This window comes from Lampetra planeri, chromosome 32 (assembly GCF_965212315.1).
Source record: "Lampetra planeri chromosome 32, kcLamPlan1.2.h2, whole genome shotgun sequence".
NCBI lineage: Eukaryota > Metazoa > Chordata > Hyperoartia > Petromyzontiformes > Petromyzontidae > Lampetra > Lampetra planeri.
The window spans coordinates 24157-42575 of record NC_136138.1 but is presented as its reverse complement, the minus strand read 5'-3'; positions in this window follow the sequence as shown (position 1 = coordinate 42575).

The following is an 18419-nucleotide window of genomic DNA, read 5'->3' as shown; positions in this document are numbered from 1 at the left end:
GATGTAGCAGACGAAACAATCATCTTGTTGAACGATTCTAAACCTTGATACGGCAATGTTAGTTTTCTCTGTTATTCAAGGTTATCTCAGTGTTATTCAATGTTGTTACATTTAGTTTACTATTACACTGAATTCTATGCCGTAATTAACTATTTTTGTGCTTAATAATCTTTAAAAAAACAATATTTATATTCAGTTCGTAGGACATGAACTTCTCTGTGTTATTTGCTGAAGCCATATGCATGAACTCTACGCACATCCATGCGCTTAGCCGGGCTCTTGCGCTATCTCGCTTTCTCATGCTTCCTTACCCTTGCTTGCTCTCCCACTCTCTATCATATTTTTGTACATTTGTTCTATATTTTTTCAACAATACCTCTTCAAGCCTTGGGGATCGGCTTGCTTCTTGTGTTTCAAGTGCCGACTTTTATGTTTTCTTTGGTTTAAGATTCAGCATTACAAGTGTGCCTCATGGTGATGGACTCAGATTAAACTATACAATAGTGATGATTGAAGTATTCAATGATAAATTATTGAACACATTTCATTCCTCTTCAATGAAGCATTACCTTTCTGTAGCAAAGAAGCTCAAGTACCTTGTAGATCTGCGTAGCTAAAGTGGAAAGGGCCACCCAAACCAATTTCAGCAACTCGGCAATAAGTGAGACGAAATATTATTCCTTCATCAACCTGCACGGCGAGTTTGAGGTAAGGTCAATCCCCCGCCATGATGCACACGCCTTCATCACGGTCCTCCCCAGCAGCTCTGGATCCACCATCTACAACACACGGACTTTGTCTTGCAAATGAAACTGTCGAATTTAAGATAATTAGCTACCATGGTGTGATAGTAAACACACTGTTCCTTCTCCCCGGCATGGCAGCAGAAAAAGTTATTTAAATTCTCCCACCTTAGGCCACGCCTCTCTAAAAATGATCTTACCTTTGGTCACCCTGCCGTATAAAGGTGTACACCACAGTCGATTGGCCATTTTCGTATTGTTACATGACGTCGGTAAAAATCGGCCAAATACTCTGTGGACAGTTTCTCAAGATCTCCCTCGAGTGGAGGTCTCTCCACAAGCAGTTCTGTAAACAAGCAATTGCAATGGTGCACCTGTACCTTAACTTATTGTGTGCTGACACCACCACCCCACGGTTGTTCCTTAGACTGTCTCCGAGAAGTCATCGAGCACGACGCCGTGTGCCCCTCTTCCGGCTGGCGGGGCCTTGCAGAGGAGTGCGAGAGCCACAGCTGCTCTGACCTGGCGACCGCCATTGTCGCTGCCGTGGCCTCCGTGCCGCTGAGGAGGCTGGACCATGATGAGGGCTGGGCCGAGACTGCAGGGGATGCCCAGCTCCCTAAAGAGCGAGACAACAGCGAGGGACGCTCGCTCATGGAGCACGTGTTTTACTGAGTGACTGTCACCCAGCATAAGCCCCCAAATAAATAAAAATGTTGACACTGGCAGTGGGGATTGCCACTTGTCTGGTTCCGACTCAAGACAGTCGAGGTGGCAAGAATGAATATGTACCGAGATCTGGTGGAATTCTGTTGAAGTTTATTACTATTTACTGCACAGTCTTGATACACCTAAGGTCCTAGGCTGACTGAGAAATATGCCTGTCTGGGTTTGGTCTGTAGAAAAGGTGGCAATCCTTTCTGGTTGTGGTTTTTTTCAGGCACCACAGTGCATTGGGCATGTTGGCGGTGGTAAGACGCGCCTGTGATCCAACAGAGTGGTAGCGAGGTTCGTGGGTTGTATGTATGTTGAACTTCTATTTCCCCATATGTTGCCAACCGTGCTAATCGGAGGTACATTAAGACATCTGCGTGTGTTATAAATTATAGGTTGAATGGTCTGTAGAAGGCAGAACAGCAAGTGTGGTGGGGGCGGGGATTCTGATATCGTCTGGTGGGGGGGGGGGGGGGGTCTGGTGGGGGTCTGGTGGGGGGTGTTCAGGGTGGATCTGGTGGGGCTCCAAGGTGGGTCCAGGGGGCTCCAGTGGGGGTTTAGGCAGGTCCCAGGGAGGTTTTGGATGGGTCTGGGGGGGGGGTCCGGCATGGGTTTGGGGTTGGTTCGGGTGGGGTCCAGGGGGGTTCAGGGGGGTCGGGCGGTCTGGTGTCTGGCCGGGGCGGTCTAGGTTGGGTTGGGCAAGGTCTGGGGTGGATCTGAGGGGGATCCTGGGGGGTATCCTGGGTGGGTCTGGTGGGGTCTGGGTTGGTTCCAAGTGGATTCTGGGTAGGTTCTGAGTATTTTTTGGGTGGGTCAAGGCTGTCTCCAGGGGTATGGGGTTGGTCCGGAAGGGGTCCAGGGTGGGTTCGTGGGGTATTTGTGCTATCTATCGAGACTGGTGGTGTGCACCATTCGTGCATTTGATTGCGGTGTGATGTTAATTCCTTTGCCGTCTTCTTCCTTTTCTTGATTCTAAGTCAATGTATTTAACATTGCATAAACGTATGTTAAATGTTGCAGATTTTTAAATGTTTGTATAGGTTGGACTCTGTGTTTACTGTGTGTGTGGGGGTTTTATTTGACACACTCATATCTGTCGTCAACCCATACGGTTTAGCTATATTCTTGTACAGGAAAGTGAGTTTTCATGTCCATACTGTGTACAGCCGTTTAACAGTTCCCGACGGGTGACACAATATCTTTGCTCCGCTGGAGACAACACCCGACTACCGTACGCGACTACCCGTTCCACGCCGTCAACCATCTGGGAAAGCACGCCCCCAATACCTGTGTTGCTCGCATCGGTGTCGAGCACAAAGGGTTTAGAAAAATCGGGGTAAACCAAGGGAGGAGCTTTAACCAGAGCGTCCCGAAGGGAGCGGAAAGCAGCCTCCTCCTCCTGTCCCCAATGAAAGCGGACCCCCTTTGACGTCAAAGCGTGTAGGGGCTTTGCAATTGTCGCAAAATCCGCGACAAAGCGTCGGTAGTACGACGCAAATCCAATGAAACTCCTGACCTCCCCCACAGAGGTGGGAGTCGGCCAGGAGCTGACGCACTGCGTTTTGGCGGGATCGGTAGCAATACCCGAGCGTCCAACGATGTGTCCCAAATAACGCACAGATTCGCGTAACAGATGACATTTTTGGGGTTTAAATTTCAAATTAGCAGCCCGCATTTTGAGGAAAACCGCCCGCAACCTCTGGAGATGCTCGTCAAATGTTCTGCTAAAGACGATAACGTCATCCAAATAAATTAAGCACGAGTCCCATTGCAATCCAGCCAAAACCAATTCCATCAATCGCTGGAAAGTCGCCGGCGCCGAGTGGAGTCCCATCAGCAACCGGTTGAATTGGAAGAGACCGTACGGTGTACGGAATGCAGTTTAAGGCTTAGAATCATCGTCCAGAGGAAGCTGCCAGAATCCAGAAAGCAAATCCAATGTGGAGAAGAATCGCGCTCCCGCCAAAGCGTCCAGCGATTCGTCAATCCGTGGGAGCGGGTATGCGTCGGCAACAGAAATTTTGTTGAGGCGGCGAAAATCGACGCAAAACCGCAACGAGCCATCCTGTTTCTTAACCAGGACGATCGGCGCTCCCCACGGGCTGGTAGATGGAGAAATGATGTCGGCGGCTAACATGTCATCAACAGCCGATTTGACATGGTCCTTTTCGGCGGGACTTAACCGAAAAGGATTTTGGCGTATTGGCGCGCTGTCACCTGTATCAATATGGTGACGCAGCAGATGGGTACAGCCCAAATCGAATTTGTTCTGACTGAAAACGTCGGAAAATTCACGCAGCAGTGTCTTAAGCTTTTGACGCTCTAAATCCGACAGGTCCGTCGATCCCGCACAAAGCGCCTCGAGCCACCCTTCATCGGTGTCCGAATGTGGATGCGGCAGAGGGACAGTGCCTACGTGATTCGTGACAGGTTCCTCACAGGGCACCGGCGTTGCGTGAGCAAGCACGGTCCCTTGAGGAACCACCACTGTCTGCGACCCCACATTGAGGACCGCAATGAAAGGGTCCCCGTCCCCTTTTACGATGGTCTGGGCCGGAATCAAATGAGGTCCGCTAACCCCGGCCCTAGATGGCCCCAGCAGAATTCCCTGGTCCCCAATGCCTTTAGCGAAGGGCCGACGAAGTTTGAGAGGCACCAACATTTGTGCCCCCGGCGGTACGCGAACCGTTTTAACGACGAACGCCGGTACCGTCGCGAACGCCGTCCGAGCCGCAGTAGGGGACGGCAGAAACGCCATGCGTCGTCCCGACGGGAGCTCAATGCAACCCTGGTCTATTAAAATACGAATCGGCATTTTGCCCAAGAAGTCCGTCCCCAGCAGGCACGGAACCGCCAGCGAGGAGGAAACAAAAATAGGGCCGGACAATTTGAGATCACCGATACAAATTTGTGCTCGAATCTGTCCAATGATGCCAAGTGAGCCCCCGTTAGCAGCATAGAATGGGACGTTAACCGGCAGTAAAGGACGGCTCTGGACAGGGAGAATATTGTAAATTAGTTCCGAAATGATGGTCGCCGATGCTCCTGTATCGACCAGGATGCGCACCTCAACCCCGTCAATGTGCCCCACCACGGCTGACGACCCCCCGACGATGCAGCCACAACGCGATGGGCCAACACGGACCACTGCCTGGGTTCGATCTGAGTCCCCATAGTGGTGCGTGTTGGCGCGATGGTGCGCAATGTCGGCCCCCCGTTCGTTGCGGTGTGCGAGTGTGTGACGGGTGTGTGCGTGGGCCAAACATGAGGGGTGCCGCGACTCGCCGGGTTATGTTGATGGAGCTTGGGAGGAGGGCCGGCATCCCGTCGAGGCGTCGTCCCGTGCTGCCGAGGAGAGCGGCACCCCGAGGCGACATGGCCCCGGATGCCGCAGTTGTAACAGCACGGGAGCGCAGGCGGCGATGACGGATGGTCGGAGCGGCTCGATCCATCCCGGCCCGCCCGTACTCCCACCCTCTGCTGCAGTCGATGGTCGATGGCGCAAACTTCCTCCGCCGGGAGGGTGGCTGCAGCCACCGTACGCCCGGCCGCTGCCCTGCTGGCCTTCCGTCGCTGCGACAGCAGGTTGGCGTGGAGGAGCCGCGCAGCCTGGAGGGAACCCATTTCTGTGTCCTCCTGTGCAACGACGGCGATGTCCAGGTCGTCCGCCAGCAGGAGGATCTTTTCCGTTACCATCGCGTCCACGCCTTCGTCGTCCATTCGTGGGAAGGCCGTCTTCGCCAGCGCCAGGAGACTCGTATGGTACGCCAGGGGCGACTCCTTTGCACCCCGCTGGTGATCATAAAAGAGCTGCCTGCATTCCGACGATGGTCCGTAGACCCCAGCCAGCAACTGCAGCGCCATCTGTAGCGTGGAGCGTTTGTCCTTCGGCGCCGATGTAAGAGCGGCGAGGGCGTCGCTGTCGAGGAGCGCCGGCAGCGCGCAGAGGGCCTCGGCATTTGACCACTGCGCCATTTCCTGGTGCGCGAGGAAGCGCCGCTGGAAGCCGCCCCAGTCGCCCTCCTCGCCCACAAACTCTTTGAGTGGAGGTAGCCGTTGGTGCAGCACAGCGGCCGCCGTGGAAGCTCGCACTCCGCTGTCCCCGTTACTCGGCTGGGCTTCGGCGCGAACGACGGATGGCATCGCCGGTCGCACCAGTGGTGACGCTCTGTCCGCTGGTGATGATGCGGCAGCACCTGTGAGGCCGATGTCGGACCCGAGGTTCAGGCCGGCCACGCCCTCAGCAGCTGCTGCGGCGATGGCGGGAGATTCAAAGTTGTGCTCCGTTGAAATGGCGGGAAGGCGCACCGGTCGTCGGCTGTCCTCGCCCCGTGGCGGTCCACCAGCTCCCAGCCGTGTGATGTGTTCGAGCGTGGCGGCAGCAGCGTACAGCAGCTCCGCCAGTCTGGCGTGAGCCAGCCTCAGTCCGTCTGTTGACGGCTCCCCTTCATCCCGATGCTGCGGTAAGGATGCGTCCGGGCCCAGCTGCTCGATGCCTTCTTCAGCCGTCCCGGGCTCCACAATTTCAGCGGTGTCCTCCGCCTCCTGTACCCCGGCTCGAGCTGTCCGGCGCGTGTCCATGTTCGTGGTCGTTCACTTCTGTCACCAGATGTAATATCGTTGAGGACTCTTGGACGCCGGGGTTGAGGCACACGTATTTATTCCGCAACAGTTGTCACAACCGCGGGCATACAACACTGGAGGGGGTATCGGCCCCCTCACCCGGCTAGCTGGGAATACACTGCTAGCTATCTCTGACCTACCTCCTAGTCCTCCACTAACGGGCTAGGGGAGGCTGTCTGGCCCGACACTGGTAAGTCGGGCTACGGTACATGGAGTCCCAGAGCACTAGCTCTGGTTCTCGGGACCACGCCGCTGGCTCGGTCCTGCGCGGCCCTGACAAGGGCGGCGACCCAGGGGAGTCCAGGGCTCTAGCTAGACGATCTTCGGTCTTCACTGGTTTAGCTTTAACATTGTACCCCGAGCTCTCCGGCTCATCCCCTTTTATACCAAAACCCCCCGCTGAGGGGTGGGGCTAGCCCCCCCAGGCTGCCCTGTGCGGACGTCGTTGAGAGCACCTCCCCGTGCACTCACGAAGCCCCGCCCACTGTGTTTGTTTCCCGTGTGATCCTATGTATACAGCCCCTCCGTAACACCGCTACACAGGCAAAAAAATCATATACTATGAGACCTCCTTTACCAGCAGCAAAATATAGTAATAGGTTTTTACCCTTTTATCTGGTACACAAACTGACACCTTTATACAAGGGATCATTGTTTGCAATAACCACAACACAAGCAGTCAAAATGCAAACAAAAAGAAACAACAAATATTTCGGTGGGAGAAGTACGTAGCTTTATTGGTTTTGCTTCTTACTATTGTAATAAACTACTTCCACGACGACTCTGGACTGGTGTCTTTTATTTATCAGAATGTCTGCACAGCTCCGCGCTCTCTCTCTCTGGGTAGTTCTCTCGCTTCCCCGTCCGCTGCTGCGGCACGTCTCCCTTTCCCTCTCTCTCTCCGTTCACGCCGCTGGTTGGCGGCGTGCCCGGAGGAGAGGCGGCTTCCCTGGAGGTTCGCCACGTGGTCATTGGCAAGGAGAGGTAGAACGGCGATGCAGTCCGGACCCGAGGCTTCCCACACCGACCTCGAGTCCTCTCCTGCCTCCGCTTATATGCTCCCCGGCAGAACTAAGCTCCGCCTACGGCCATGCCCCCTCGTGGAACCCTCTAGATCGTTCCCGAATATTCCCCGTAGGTTCGCCCGTTACCTTTGGCCTAGATGGAATCCCTACTCCAGATTGGATATCGGTTACCCAGCGGTGGCCGTGCAGATGTCCCCTGTAACCCCCAGGTGGCGCTCTCTCATTATATCACCCCCCCCCCCCCCCCCCGAATGAAAAAAAATAGCCATCCCGGCTAAGAATGAAATGGACGAGTAATGGAGAGACGCAATAAAAGACCCTGCGGCAACGACAAGGGTGTCTAACAGACATAAAAGCAACATGAACTGTACGAGCCGGCATTAAAAGGTGAATAACCAAAGCGAAGATAAACAGCAAAATCGAGGCGTTTTAGAATGGGTCTGCGACGCCAGACCTTCCGTGGTAGCCGTATCCCGTTTCGCGTCGATAAGGCGCAGCTGGAAGTGTAGCGGTCGGCAGAAGAGCGGAGGGGTCTGATGTAACAGGGCCGGACCCGGCAAGGCCATCGTCCGCGATGGCAGTCAGGGGTCGGATGCTGTGGACAGAAAAACAGAAATCTTCGGAGGATCAACGTACAGCCGCACCCCCCTCCGGCTCATCGGATGACGAAGCAACACGTGGAGGGACGAAGGGTTTCAACCACGATGGGTGGATGAACCAACGACGCCGACCCGCCCAAATACATACACAATGTGGGCGCTTAACCTCAACCACTTCAACCTGCCCATGCCATGGCTTGTGCAGTTTGGGAGAGGTGCAATGCAGCCAGGCCCGGTCGCCGACGGACCATGACAAGTCGTGGCCGGACCTGCGCGCAAAGCGCTCATTGCGCGCCGTTAGCGGTGTTAACTTGAGCCGCCTCGCGCGCCTCAGAAATCCGGCGCAGGGAGTCCCGCACATGGTCAGGCAGGGTCAATTTAGCACCCCGAACAGGTGATCTTAATTGAGCATCAATAGGTGGTACATTTTCCCTTCCGTACATGAGGGAAAATGGAGAAAACCCCCTGGAAGCGTGCGGAGTCATCCTGTAAGTGGCGAGCACGCTAGGCACGTGCAAATCCCAATCGGCTTGTTTGGCATCCACAGTCTGGCAGAGCATGGCTGTCAAAGTCCAATTTAGATGCACGACCATCCCATCAGTCTGAGGGTGATATGGCGACGTCCTAATCTTCTTGGTGCCCAAAGCGTCGCAAACGTCGCATAGCAATTTAGAAGATAAATTTCCGCCCTGGTCCGTAAGCAATTGCTCCGGGGCAACTTTGTCCATTACATTGCCATTCAAAAATGCATCAGCAATGGAGGATGCGGATTGGTCAAGTAAGGGACAAGTCATCGGCCACTGGGAAAAATATTCCACACCCACCAAAAGGTATTTGTTACCCCTGGGAGTGATCAGGAAGGGCCCCAGGACATCGAAAGCCACCAACTCATTGATGCGCATAACGGAAATAGATTGCAGTGGCGGATGGCACTTCAGGCGTGGCGGCTTCCGCCGGGCGCACTCATGACAGGAGCGAATAAGTTGAGAGACGTCGGCTGTCATACCGAGCCAATAATAATCCCGTTGCAACGTTAGCAAGGACTTTTGAACACCAAGGTGCAACAACTTATCACCGTGCAACACGTGAACCAATCTGTCACGGAGAGCAACGGGAACCACAATGCACCAATGGTCCACTATATCATCCCTCCACATCAAAAGGCCCTCCTGAAAAGCCAATCGACCACCTTCCACTGACATATAACCCTCACGTGTCTGTTCCGCCTGACGCCGCAGAGCCCCTAAGGAGTCATCCAACAGCTGCTCGCGCATCCATACGGAGCGGGGCAACTACAACGCATCATCAGCCGGCACATCTGCAAGGGAGACTCGTTCACCATAGACATGACAGTTCGCGGCAGTGAAGCAACAGGCGAGCAACGACTTGTCCTGGAGGAACACATGCAATGAGTCACCGGCAGCAGTCGAGACAGTGCATCGGCGTTACAATGCCGGGAACCCTTACGATAAATGACGTCGAACGAGAACTCCTGTAATATCTCGAGCCAACGAGACAGCTGGCCGGCTGGCGGCTCAACCTTCAACGAGTATTGGAGAGCCGTATGATCAGTGCGGACAATTAACTTACTGCTGTAAAGGTAAGGCCTATACAGGTGCACAAAATAGACAATGGCCAACAGTTCCCTCCTGGTGACACAATAGTGACTTTCCGCGGGGGAAAGAACACGGCTGCCGTACACGACCATCTTCTCCTCCCCGTTTTTCGACTGAGATAAAATGGCGCCTATGCCCGTATCACTGGCATCAGTGTCGAGGATAAACGGCAACGAAAAATCGGGATATTGGAGCATCGGCGCATCCGACAAACGAGCGCGAAGTGCCATGAACGCCGCTTCCTCCTCAGGACCCCATTTCAATCTCTGATTTTTGGCAGTCAGCGCGTGCAAGGGCTTAGCAACCGTAGCGAAATTCGGCATGAATCGACGGTAATACGACGCGAAGCCGACGAAGCTGCGAACACCTACACATGTGGGGGTAAGCCAGTCACGGACACAAGCAGTTTTTGTCGGATCCGTGTCAACACCGTCGGAACTCACCACGTGACCTAAATAGCATGCCGAATTCTGCAGCAGATGACATTTTTTAGGTTTAAACTTGAGGTTGGCAGAGCGCATTCTCTCAAAAACGGAGTGCAGGCATAGGAGGTGTTTGTTGAACTTACAACAATCACATCGTCCAAATAAATAAGGCACGTATCCCACTGCAAGCCAGCTAACACGAGCTCCATCAAACGTTGGAAGGTAGCCGGAGCCGAATTTAAGCTTATAGGAAGACAGTGAAACTGAAAGAGTCCCTGAGGCATGCGGAAAGCGGTTTTCGGCTTCGACGAGTCGTCCAGTGGCAACTGCCAAAACCCGGAAGACAAATCGAGAGTGGAAAAGTACTGCGCCCCAGACAGCACATCAAGGGAGTCATCCATACGCGGCAGTAGATACACATCGGCCACCGAAACCTTATTTAATTTATGAAAATCCACACAAAACCTGAGGTTCCTGTCTTTCTTTACCAACACAACTGGCATGCCCCAAGGACTATTAGATGGTGAAATTATATCTGCGGCCAACATGTCACTGACAGCGCTCTGGACGCGCTCCTTCTCCCCTGGGCTCAACCGGTGCGAGTTTTGGCGAATAGGACTGGCCCCGCCCGTGTCAATGTAGTGAGACAAAAGAGACGTACATCCACAGTCTGGCGCTCTCTCAGAAAAATCACGCAGAAGCGCGTGCAACCCATTCTATTGTTCGGGCGACAATGCAAAATTCTCACGACACAACTGTGCAATCCATCTATCGTCCGAAACAGGAGAAATATGAGTCGCCCCCACCGAAGGTGCGGCTCCACCTCAGCGCGTTCCGTAAAGGCGGTGGTGGTGTTGTATGTGTTCGGTTATGAAATTTTGATAAAAATAATAAAAATTACTCATTTTCCAAAAAATGCGCAAATCGCATTAATTATGTTAATGTATGTATTAATATGCATAAATTATGATAATGTTGGTAATTATATGCATAAATTAAGATAATCACGGAGATGATCGTAGTAGTTTATGCGGATGCTTGCGATTATGTTAATGTGAGCAGTTATGATAATTAAGTTTAGTTTCGTTTATCCAGAGTTGTATCAATCAGGATAACACGATTATCATTGATTAAACATTTACCGATTATCCTAGTGTGTGTTATGTTATTTTAGGTCTCCAGTTTCAGATCTCATCACAGGATACAGTTCTCAAGAATAAGACAGTTTTGCATGGACTTGGAAAGAAGCACTCGAACAGTTGGTGTTAAGCAATTTTAATTCTAAACAAACACATGACACTCTAGTATGCAAAAGCAAGTATAGGTCAATAAATTCATGGGCAAGATTATGCAATTAACGAAAATGAATGACTAAAACATTTCTTCATTGGCGAGATTATACAGTTAACTAAAATGAATGACTAAAAACATTTATTCATTGGCGAGATTTTGCAATTAACGAAATTGAATGACTAAAAACTCTTATTCATGTAACTCGACGGCAGCAACTGCTTTGCACGATCAGTTGATATTGAACGCACCACCTCGAAATGGCAACCCTTTTTGAAACGCAAAGATAATTTTTTTTAAAGTCTTATTCGTGTGAGTGCTGTGTGTGCGTTGTCCCCTTGTAAAATTAATTAATTCTTAGAGCCGGGAGTTGTGTCGTTAGCTTGTGTGGTGTGGGAGGATACAAACACCGGCCAGAGGTTCTCTCTGGGTTGGGCGTGGCCGCAACGAGCCGTGCTGCTCCCTCGCTCGGGCGTGTCTCTGCTTGTGCGCTCTCTCTCTCTCCACTGCTCGATTGAGTTTGCACGATGCTCGCCGTCGTGGTGCGCGATGATTCCGTTGTCGGATAGCGCGCAGCTCCTCCACGAGTCGGCACGACGCTCGGTGACGTCCGAGTCGTGCTGCTCTTGCGCTCTCTCTCCCTCTACTGATAGATGACGAGTTGGCACGACGCTCGGTGACGCTCGGGTCGTGCTGCAGCTGTCGCTCTCTCCTTGATCGCTGCCAACTTCACACGGACACTCGCCCTTGCTTCAGGCTGTGTTGGCTTGTGGCTCTGGACGACGCGGCTGTGCTCACTGGGTGTTGGTCGGTCTGAGTATCAAACACACTGCGCATTCGATGGCGCTTTCTCTCTCTTGGTGGCAGCCCCCGGCTTCTCCACTGCTCGATTGATTGTTGAGTTGGCACGATGCTCGCCGTCGCTCTGGACGTCTGGTCTGTTCTCACTGGTCGTTGGTCGGTTGTGTGTCTCAAACACACGGCGCATGCGTTGGCGCTGTCTTCTTCCTCACAGCCATTTGATCAGGCTTTCTCCACTGCTTCGCGCTCTCTGCTTTGCACGCTTGGTTGACGCTTGGCGATTTCCGCCCTTTTACAGGTGTTGTGTATGTACCCCCTTTTTAATTTTTTTAATATATATTTTTTAGAATTATTCTGCCAACATATAAAATATCGTTTTTTTTAATAGACACGGGGCAACGTGAGAACGGACACGCCCCCACACTCCCACAGATGTGCGCACACCTCATTTCAAAGGAAAGAGGGCATGAAAGAAGGGTAATCAAGATCATAAAAACTCCCCGAATTTCACACAGGAGGAACAAGGGAGGGGGGAATGGCAGGCGGGGGGTTGGAATGACACCCTCTCGTAAAAAGCCTTGCAGGGCCGGGCACCACGGAGGAAGAGATGGTTATGTTCTTAACAAAGAAACAGCATTGACGACAAAAAGCACATACGGGTCTTTGAACCATGTTAGATGCACAAGTACCAACTTAGCCATGAATATTAAGCAAACAGTATCCATCCTCACTCCAATTGAAAACCAGAGTCGCGATTCATCAATTGTTAATTAAATACGGACATTATTTACCTTAAATAATTCCTACGCGGCCGGGCCGAAGCACCAAAGAATAATTATGACTTGAGTCACCCCAAAACAAAATTCCTAGACGGGATACCAAATTAAATAATCACGAAGTCAAATAATAAGTACGGAATTAAAGAAAAAGAGGAATCAAGGGCGGATAAGGCTCTCAAAATTAACCAAACACAACACCCATGGGAAGCGAGCAACACGACCGTCTTTGTCTTTCCGAGAGGATCTCCACACGCAGGCACAAAAGCGAGGAAATGACACCCATAAAGGGGGCAATGGCTCAAAGGAAATTAACACGCTCTCGGAAATAAATAAATAAGCGCATGCGCCGGGTGCTTCCACCGTGGAAACAACCGTCTTTGTCTTCCCACAACACGGACAGCAAAAATTGCACACGCAAGGAAATAACATTTCCATGAGAGATCGGGTCACGATGAAACATCGGGAACACGGTTTCGGCATAACTGGGGCATAATGGAAATAAGTCGCATTTCAACTTCCAAACCAAAACAACTTAAGCTGTGTGAGACAAAAGATATGATCCCGAGCAAGGGAGGGAATAATTAAGCTCGCTTAACACGTAGGTTTTCGCGACAAATATTATTCAGTAACAAAAACATGGATTCGAATATTTCTTTTATATATATATATAACTCGACGCGAATCATCGGTCTGGCTAATGGATAACTTCGGTGGCGCCGTCACGATGCCCCCACCCCCCCCCTTCCAGAACGACACACAGCGGTGTCTTCAAAGCTAATAAACACACGGACAAATACGCACGCAAAACACACGGACGGACACGCACACGACACACACACACACGGATGCAGATGGTCCCACCCACAGGAATGTTTTATGACAGACGTTGAACAACTCGGGAAACTGAGTGGAATTTCCAGATATAAACCGAAGGAAAATCCATCCAAAGTATATCGCCAGGGGCTCTGAGCCCACCTCGTCAAGGGCTCCGGCTCCAACACAGATCATCCGGGCCACGGGCCCCACCACAGATCGCCAGGGCTCTGAGCCCCATCTCGTCGCCAGGGCTTCGACTCCACCACAGATCGTCAAGAAGTTTTCGTCATCCAGAATGACGAGGTTCGCGGGTTAGCGATGTGCCGCTACAAGCCGAGGTCTGCACCAACTGAGAAGAATCGCTACCCTGAGTCGCAGAGCTGCGAGTGAAGCCAACAAAGACGCCAACGTCCACCCTGCCACGAACGAAGCATCGCTCCTCGTCAGAGTGACGACCAGCGAACAACCCGCAGGAAAGGCGGAGATCGCCAAGCGAGCGCCACCGAGCGCCACCCAGCGCCAGCAGAGCTGCGCCACCGAGCGCCACCGTGCGCCACCGTGCGCCACCGTGCGCCACCGTGCGCCACCGTGCGCCACCGTGCGCCACCGTGCGCCACCGTGCGCCACCGTGCGCCACCGAGCGACACGAGCGACCGAGCATCTTCAAGGACAGCATCGTGCCAACTCGTCATCCAGCGGTAGAGAGAGAGAGAGCGCACAAGCCGAGCGACACGCTGAGCGAGGGAGCAGCAGGCACTCGCGGCGGCCACGCCCAAGCCAGAGAAAACTTCTGGCCGCTGGTTGTATCCTCCTACACCACACAAGCTAACGACACAATTAATATTACGAGGGGACAACGCACACACAGCACGCACACGAATAAGAAAAATTGTCATTGCGTTTCAGAAAGGGTTGCCATTTCGAGGTGGTGCGTTCAATATCAACTGATCGTGCAAAGCAGTTGCTGCCGTCGAGTTACATGAATAAGAAATGTTTTAGTCATTCATTTTCGTTAACTGCATAATTTCGCCAATGAATAAAAATGTTTAGTCATTCATATTAGGTAATTGCATAACCTCGTAGTTGCATAAGGATTTTAGTTATTCATATTAATGGAATGCATAGTATCGCAAATGCATAAGAGTTTGGTTATTCATGAATTATTGACGCATGTTTGACCTGCATGATAGAATGTCACATGCTTGTTAGAATAAAATTGCTTAACACCAACTGTTCGAGTGCTTCTTTCCAAGTCCATGCAAAACTATCTTATTCATAAGAGCTGTTGCCTGTGATGAGATCTGACACTGGTGACCTTAAAATAATATAAACACACTAAGATAATCGGTAAACGTTTAATCGATGATAATCGTGTTATCCTGATTGATATAACTCTGGATAAACGAAGCTAAGCCTAATTATCACAACTGCTCACATTAACATCATCGCAAGCATCCGCATAAATTACTACGAATATCTCCGCGATTATCCTAATTTATGCATATAATTACATGCATTATCATAATTTATGCATGTTAATACCCACATTAACATAATTAATGCGATTTGCGCATTTTTCGGAAAATTATTAAATTTTATTATTTTCATCAAAATTTCATAACCCGACACATACAACAAAATGGGTGGCTCGTCCGGGATCTCTCGCAGACAGTGTTTTGCATGGATGAAGGAATGAATCACTTCGTGTTAACCAGAATATCGTGACCAAACATTGCATTGTGATTGTAAACGGGCGTAAAACAAAAAAAAACGCCCTCTAAGGTTAAAACCCAGAATAGCAGGTTGAAACAGAGACAGTGGAATTAAGATAATATCGTATCAAACCAATTGCATCCTGTGATAAATGGTGTTAGAGGTACGCACACTGAATCGGAAAATTACAGAATAGCTCGAGTCAAACTGACCACACTCTGTGAGATAATTGTTTTATATGCACTCTGAAAGGAAAGGTCAAAGTAACTCCTGCCACTTGAGATGATAGGATTAAGAATAATTTTTGAAGGGATTACGGAATACTGGGAGCTCGTATTAAAACGTACCAACCGATCTGTTACAAAGCAGTACAGTCAGAGAGGCATATGGGAAGGGAGCTGTATCGATAACACGAACACACCTCGGGGGAAACTAATTGACTGGATAAAATGTAACGAAGGCAAACACGATGCAAAAGCTGCAGAGAAGGCAGGACAGGACTCATTCCTTTTCACACAGGCATACAGACAGAGATTGTGGAATGAAGGAAAATTCGGAAAGGAAACAGGAGAGAAATCGTCTCTAATAAACGAGGAAAAATGTCCTCACACCATCGTAAGAGAGGAGAAATCAGTGCTCGCGACACCAGCGAAACTCACAGACGTTGATCCACAGAATAAATATGGAAGTAACAGTAAATCACACTCTTGGGTACGTGGACAGAGTCCAGGGACTGATCGCAAAAAAATTATGGATATCGAACAAAAAATCCTTGACAAAGGGAAACCCTCACAATTCGAGAGAAGGGAGGGAGAGATACATATGCAAACAAAAACATGTGAGACTGACAACTTCACAGATAGAGGGAGGCAAAATGTTAAAGTAAAGTCGACTGGACATGCTCCACTAAGGGCAGAGGCAAAAACTGAAGGGAAATGGCAACACGAGCGACACAGCACTGGGCGCGCACACAAAAAATGCACGCCGCTGATACACGAGCGACACAGCACAGACCAAAGTGACAGATTGCCTGATGATAACTTGTTTTATGATGACGCTGACGGCGATCAACTTTCGGAATACTTATTCAACAGTACAACCCTTAAATTGATGGACAAGGCTCTAGTCAGAATTCCCGATTTTGACCCACACAATCAGACTATGGATATACACACACATATCGCAACAGTAGAAGAGGAGGCAATGATTAGAGGGCTGATGAGACGGGATGAAAAAGCGAGTTTGTTGAAACGAAGCTTACATAAAGAATCTATACCATGGGTAAATTCACTACCACACAAGGTTAGAAATGATTTTAAACAACTGAGCCTGGCAGTGATTCGGAAGTTTGGAGAATATTCGACACTCACTGAAGGGTTTTATGCTGTAAAATCGATGACCCAGGGCCTGGACCAAGATCCACGTGACTACCTCGTACAATTTAAAAGAGCGTATTACGCAGGCGATGTGAATCAATACCACGAAGGAGATAAAATGTTCAAAATTATGTTTTTTGAATCCTTGAGCCCAGAGATTACAGAAAGGGTGAGAATGGTTTTGAATCCAGAAACCGCATCCTTACGCCGCATAGAGAGCAAGGCGTACATGGCATGGTTATACAGAGCTAAGAATCGGAATTCGGATCCAGAACACAGGGAGAGGGATAAGGAACCCAGCCTCTCAGAGAGGAATAAAAATCACCGAGCAGTCCCACAATGCCTAGAGGAGCAAACACACACGCACCTGTGGCAAAATAAACCAGAGAGAGGTTGGCACGAGAATGAAGCGACACAAAGCCGAACATTCAGAGGAATCGCAGGAGGGGGAAGTTCAGAACAGAACCATACCAACACCCCATGCCACGACACACACGAGGCCAAAGTTGCACACTAAGATGGCGAGATAACCATCCAGCAGGAAGGTACACAGACTACGGAGGTATGGATGCGAACATTCAGGAGAATCGCAGAATGTGGAGGCTAAGGGCAGAATCATATCAACACCCCATGCCACGACACACGCAAGGTCAAAATTACCCACAGAAATGGCAAAGTAACAATCCAGGAAAAATTTGGCACCCAAATGGGAGTGACACTGGGCCAAAAATGTACGAGAATCGCAGGATGGGAGGTCAAACACAATCGATCCAATTCCGACCAATTCCTCCACCGGCTATACCAGGAGGGAATAGAGGAATAACACAGAATGCGGTCCAAATACATGATGAACCACCCACAGTGAGTGCGAGCGAGCGACCAACACGCGCCCCACCCGCCGAGGTTTTGTTAAACCCTGAGCTCAATGGGAAATACAAGCAGGCTGCAAGTGACAGGGCGGGCCAAAACACGAGCAGTGCTCTTGTAAATGACGCGCGGATCGAATACAGGGACAGGGTTGCATTGAAGCGTGATCGGACAGTAGATAACAGACAGCAGAGACAAAGAGAGCACACAGAGACACGCCATGAGGAGCGCAGGCGTGAGCCTTTGAATGAAAAATATCCAAGGGAAACCAAAATTTATGTGGATCGGAGTGCTAAAATGGAGACGAATGTTCATGACATATCGGGAATGGTGTTGGAATCTAACACACTCGTAAAAACAAAGAGGGCAACATTACGAGGCACAGGAGTAAATCGACACACTGACTCGGCAAATGTGCATGTAATCGCAGAGATAGCGAACGCCACGAACCAAGTGTCAAAGTGGGTCGTGTGCGCGAATTCTGGGTATGTGCAGCACAATTTTTCACTACACACTCCCACGACGCGAGAGAGTGAGAGAGGAAACTACAAAAACGAACCCGAAAACCGTAATCGAATTATCAAAGTGATAAGTGGTAAACCAGGCAACATGAGGAAGGTGACGCATAAATGCGTTCGAAACCGCTACCTAGCGTTTTCCAGGATTTAACAAAAACAAAAATGAATATTCGTCGGAGTTATGATGTATGAGAACCGATGTAACACAATATCGATGTTTAACGTGTTGTAATTTTCTTTGCTTAATTCAAATGTAACCATGTTGAGCAAAAACAAAAATGAATATTCGTCGGAGTTATGATGTATGAGAACCGCTGTAACGCAATATCGATGTTTAACGTGTTGTTTATTTTCTTTGCTTATTTCAGATGTAACCAGGTTAAGATTGTAATACGTGCACGCGCATCGTAAGAAATAACCGCCGAGAGTAAGGGCAGCTGATGGGATTCATGACAAAAGGGGGCATTACTTTGTTTGAAAATTCGCCAGTGGCCAAATCGACCCCTGATAATTT